Genomic DNA, 6265 nt, shown 5'->3' with positions numbered 1-6265 from the left:
TCGGTGCTTCAACATTAAGCTCAAGGAGACCTTCAAAGTTGAAACGGTACACAATGACGACAAGTGTTATTTTCATAATTAAGCATGACTTCAACTATTTCAACGTGTAATTTTCATCTTTTACAATTCAAGTATAGCTTATCCCAAGCCATGCAAGACGCTATGTCTTGGAGAGGATGGATTTTGAAGACCATGAAATTTCTGAAACAAAGAAAACTCACTTTAAGGACTCATCACGATGTTGACTTTGAAGTAAATCTATATAATTCTGAGAGCGTAACCCATTTTGGTTGCAAAAATTGGGAAGCATTTTGCAAGATGTATGGTTTTGATGAGGGTATGCTTATCACCATGGATCTTGGTAATCCTGACATCAACCAAGACAATATGGACATTTGGGTCCTTGTTGATACGCCTCCAGTTCTACCGCTATGTGAGTTTCTCAAACATAATTATTAGCTAATTTATACTGTTTATTTCAAAATAGTGGACAGCTTATTTCCATTGACAGCTTATTTTTATTGTTCAAAGAATGTGCGGGAGATGGTAGACAAAACCCACTACACCGATGGCTCCGAATTAACAACTTACAAGGAGAAAAATCATTAGGTCGGATTTTGTACTGACATTGAGAATTACAATATCTACAATCAAACTCCTCAACATTATGGTAAATACGTGCCACTAGTGCATGTGTTCAACTACGGTAACTACCATGGAGATACCCTGGTAAGATTTTTACTATTACGACATCCGTGCATCTTTTGCATTCTTCTAAAACTAGTACATCATTGCTTACTATGAAGTTATTACTATGTTTTTCAACAGATAATCCCAGAGAATTGTGTGCCTCATATGATGTATCTGAAAGGTAGTGTTAATGTTTTGAACATACAGCTAGGTCGTCCTACGAATCTCAACTGTCCATACGAGATTTCTAAAAGAAGCGGAGACATGAAAATCAAAGGATGGGAAAAATGTATGGACAGTCGTAAGGAGCTTCTTGAAAGCAAAAGGAAGCGAAGCGCAAGAATTGGAGACAGGATGTTCTCCATTCTCCATAATGGAGAGTCAGGGTCTATATTGTTTTATGCTATTTTAGCTTAAATAGGGTATTTAGGTCCTGCCTAATACTGATGATCATGTGCTAAGAACAATTAAGTAGGGTTGGTTCGAAGACTATCAAGATGATGATCGTATGACTTGTTATGAATAACGAGTAGAAGTTGTATGATGATGATTAGTAGGACTTGTTAGGATTAGTATTACTTCCGACAAACTCGATACTCGCGGTCTTGAGAGTAGTAATGTTTTATCTTTGTTCGGTCTTTTGAATTCGGAGACTAATATGATGAATTGTATTCGGAGACTAATCTTCTATTGTATTCGATGAATCTGATGTTGCTGTGTGCTGCTGTCTATATTCTGTCTAATAATATATTTTATATTCTGTCTAATAATATATTTTGTAACCTGCGCAAAAATCAGAAAAGGAAAAAAAACCAAATATTCATACTAATGGCGCATCATCACCAGGTGCGCCATTAGTATGCCAAAGGATACTAATGGCGCATCAACAGAGAATGCGCCATTAGTATGACAAAGCCATGCTTACGTATGGCCCCCCGGGAGGCACACTAATGGCGCATGCTGTTACATACTAATGGCGCACTAGTTGGTGCGCCATTAGTATACCAGATACTAATGGCACACCTGTAATAAGATATACTAATGGCGTGCTAGTAATGGCGCACTGGTAATGCGCCATTAGTAGGCAAAACCAGTGCGCCATTAGTAGGCCTTTTCCTAGTAATGAAGGACCAGTCTACATGGCTTACCCTATAGCGCAACAGGGGTCTGTGGTCGCTCAACCAACTTCGCGGTATATACGAAATGTGAATTGCTATAAAAACCAATAACAGAAAAATATAATTTATTTAAAACCAAAGAATGTCGTGGCAAATCGTGCATTACCCTCTAATGCATTTATAATGGTGTCACTAGGTAGTGGGACATACCTAGCCAATCAACTGGTACCAACTCACGGGTTAATCTTCTCATATATAACCTAGTATTCCTGTCTATTCACATAAATTCCCTAATATCTGATTTTTAAATTTTAATAGGATAGTGAAATCAAGAAATAACACTTCAGTAAATCTAATTTTTTTCATTTCCACAATAAAAATAATTGAAGGACTCCAAAAGTTGAAATACTTAAAAATCAAACAGTAAGAAACAAGCAAAATAAAAAATAATCAAACGCATAAAAATATTGGAGACATCAAACAATTAGGAGAGTACAATACTAATCTGGATTAGAGCACTTAGACCCATAAAAACCATTTAATTCCCAAAAATTGCCCATTCATCTCAACAAAATGAAAAATTATTTTTCTCCCAACCCCCTTTTAATACCTTTTTTTTCTTGTCTGGAGACACTTTTCTCTACTAACCAACACCACCTCCTACAACACTTCTTCGTCGCCTTTCAACAATAAAAACCCTTCTTCCCAACCAGTGCCTCCAGCAAGCCGTGTAGCCACCACCTTGTCTACCCCCTACCCACTTTGTTAGAGACGCCACACACTATCACCACCAAGCAAAAGTTGACACTTTTGCAATGTCCCATGGCTCTTCCATGTCTCCAGTGCAGTCATTGGAACCATCTAGAGAGCCGGCGCTACCATCCTCGCGAGCTTCAAGCAGGGCCGGTCCAGAGATTTTTGGGGCCTAGGGCCAACCTAGAAGCTGGGGCTCCTTAATATATACCTATTGGGACATTTACATATACCACTATTATTTTTACCTCGATATGTAGCTATCTAAAAGATGCACATGCTTCTTATAATAGGGGGAAAATCGCATAAGGCAGCTATGCTTACCTTGGCCAACATCAACACATTTGGTGCCTCCATATGCATGTTCTTTTCTATAACATTTTTTTGTCTTCTGATGAGGGATTAGAACCATGTTTCAAGCCCACTAGATAATGAGGACATTGGTTGAAATTTTATTAATTATAAAAGATTTGTTGAACAGAGAAATCAACATATTACTTGATATCATCTGCAAACCCGAAACCTTGTTTTGTGGCCACTTTGATCCTCAAGATCTAAGTTGAAATCTTTTGGAGGGAAGGAACCGTCTGAATGCCCTTGATAATGATTACATTTTTATTCTAGAAAGGTTGTAAATCTCAATCGCAAAATCCATAGAGCCCTACAAAGAGAAGATCAAAAAGAAGCGAAAGACTAGGTGGATAAATACGTAGCTGGCAAGCCGCCTCACTAGCCATGTCACTGCAGGCTCGAGCTCCTTCAAAACAAAGAATGGAATCCTCACATTCCGTCTTTTCGTTCCGTTGGGCACCACTCGTCCGAATGAGTGAGCGACATGAGAATAAAGACGACGACTACGGTTGCAACAATGGTTGATGGCAAGATCAAATCTCAGGCTTGACGCTTCCCCGTCGATGGGTGAGGTGCTGGTGATGACTTCGTCAACCTTGATGCTTTAACTTTGGTCGTATTTTAAATAGACCTTGTATACGAATTCGTGTATGTTTTTTTAGTATAGGCCCACAGACATCCTGTGCCGGAGTTCGGCCCAACTAAACATGAAGCCCTAAATAGGGCCCACCCCCATCATCCGCCTCCTCGGTCACAGACCCACTCCACTCTCCGCTTCACTCTCCACCCCCAAATACCCAAACACCCACCGCCGACCATGGCTGGTCCCCGGCAGCCGCCGTTCACCAACGTGGACCCCGCGACGGAGGCCGATCTGCGGGGCAGGGGCCGTGACCCGCGTGAGGTGGACCGATCCACGGAGGAGCTACTCAGCAACATCAACACCGAGCTCATCCCCGACCTGCCCGCCTCCGACGGACATCATCTTGAACAATGCCCACCTCCGCCCCAAGGCGTCAGCTTTTCCCCCACGCCGCCGACTCGGCGGCCATCGTCACCGCCATCTCCACCATCCTCGAAGCGCACACGGGACCCATCCCCTACGCCCATCTCACCAGCAGCCACATGAGCGCCTACCAGGCCCATCTCGCGCGCTGGCTCCAGCTCCTGGCCACCAAGGGCGTCCAGGAGCTCGCCCTCGTCAACCGCCCATGGCCGCTCGACGTGCCCCTCCGGGCCGTGCTCTTTGGCATCGCCAGCATCGGCTGCCTCTACATCGGCCTCTGGAAGTTCGAGGACGTGGCAAGGTTACTACCCCGCACCTCCTTCCACCACCTCCGTGAGCTTGGCATCTGCAGCGTAGTCATGGAGGACGGGGACATCGACTTTGTCGTCGCCGAGAGCCCCATCTTGGAGACCCTCAGGCCTCAATATCCATGGATGCAACAAGGGGCTGCGCCTTCGCTTCGTCAGCCAGAGCCTCCGGTGCGTCCAAATTTGCAGCTCTGTTCCGGAGGACATCGCCGTGGTGAAGGCTCCTCGCCTCGAGCGGCTCATCCTGGAGGGGTCCCGAGGCAACGCCGGCGGCTTGTGCACCAAGGTCAGGATTGGCGATGCGCCCAAGCTGCACAAGGAATCTTGCAGCCAGGGAACACCATCCTGGTTCCTGGAGATGCGAGACAACATCGTCATGGTGTGTACATCTCCTGTCCGCGGTCTAACAGTTTCTTCAGTTAGCAAAACATCGTCCAATTGTTGGAGGTACAATACTAAATGTGTAATTTTTTTGTTTAATGGGGTTCATTCTAGGCCGGGATAAATGCGAGCCAAGCGCCATGGCCACCAGCGTCAAGTTCCTGAGTCTAAATGTGCGTTTCAGAAGCCACACCGATTCCAAGATGGTTATCTCCTTCCTCAGCTGATTTCCCAATTTGGAGGCACTGCACATTATGGTAGTTTTTTTCATTTCATGTTTTGCTTACATTCGTACCGGTTTCCAGTATGTCTTATGTGTAGAATGTTTGCGGCAGCAGATCATGTGTTTTCAGCTTCTGATTGATTAATTGCAGATGATGTACTATTATGCAGTTCTCCCAATGTCGATTGCTTTGCTTATTTACCTCTTGTTATAGCGTCTCTCACCATGGTCATATATCATACAAGTTGGCAATATTTGTGCTTTTGATGTTGTAAGTGGCATGTGGGGCCCGTTTCTGACTTCAGAATTTACACATGATAAACCAAACACATTGCCACCTACAGTTTTTTGGAGGTCCATGTGGTTTATCATATTACTCTAAACCATGTCACATACTACATAGCGATTTCAGCTGTGAATTTTGCAACTGACATGCAGTGCCAGACTACAGTTTGCAGGTGATCTGTGTGATATTACCACAATGCCATGTTAGTTCTTTGCTACTAGAACCACTAGTAGCAAACGGAGCTTTAAAACCGGTTGGGGGGACCTTTAGTACCGGTTCCAACTGGTACTAAAGGTTTTTTTTTGAAAATTTTGGAAATTTTTTTGATTATTTTTTTCAATTTTTAATTTTTCTGAATTATTTGGTGATTTAGTCTCTAATCACCTTTCTTAACTGCTCAAGTGTGGATCACTCATTCCAAATCATCTAACATCCCGACCGGTCACCCATCCCTCTCACTACTCCAGCCCGAGCACGCTTAACTTTCGGGTTCTATTCTCCTTCATTTCCAAGTCTGCACTTGTTGTTTTCCTGACAATAGTAAGATGTCAATCCTATTAACCCTCAGGAGTTTAGGTTGAGCATTAAGTCACACATTTCATTGTTTGAGTTTGAAACTATTATTCTAAAAAACAGTAATTATTTAGTAACACTAATATTTCTTGCATAAGTTTGACCATAGTTTGACCACAGTTTGACCAGATTTGACCAAAATTCAAAAAATTGAAATAATTATTTAGTAACACTAATATTCTTGAATAATTATGTAGTAACATTAATACTTCTTGAATAAGTAGTTTGACCAGATTTAACCAATTTTTTTAAAAAAACTGAAATTTGACCATATCTTTTATTTCCTTTTGGAATTTGAGGATTCTAAAAAATTGCAAACATGCCGTAGGTGGTCTCCATCGGATGCGGATTTTCGTGCTGAATTTTTTGATATATTATATGTTTTTTTCCGACGTCGTATGCAAAAGTTATAGTCGTTTTACATTTTCCCTACACTTTTTGCAAAACATGTCCAAATTTAAGTTTTCAAATTTTCCTAACTAGTAGATGTAGTAATATAACTACCTCTCGAAGGATTTTATTTTTTGAAGTTTTTATCATTTTCTTTTGATTTTTTTCAAACTGAAATGGCGATAC

At 42.0% G+C, this 6265-nt stretch overlaps 1 pseudogene; it reads left to right on the top strand.

Moving 5' to 3' along the window:
* Nucleotides 1–3729: 3729 nt before the first annotated feature.
* Nucleotides 3730–6265, top strand: part of LOC119344260 — a 4015-nt pseudogene continuing 1479 nt past the window's right edge.

This window comes from Triticum dicoccoides, unplaced genomic scaffold, assembly GCF_002162155.2.
Source record: "Triticum dicoccoides isolate Atlit2015 ecotype Zavitan unplaced genomic scaffold, WEW_v2.0 scaffold16131, whole genome shotgun sequence".
Classification (NCBI taxonomy): Eukaryota; Viridiplantae; Streptophyta; class Magnoliopsida; order Poales; family Poaceae; genus Triticum; species Triticum dicoccoides.
Note: the sequence above shows the minus strand (reverse complement) of the source record. Positions and strands in the feature narration are given on the sequence as shown.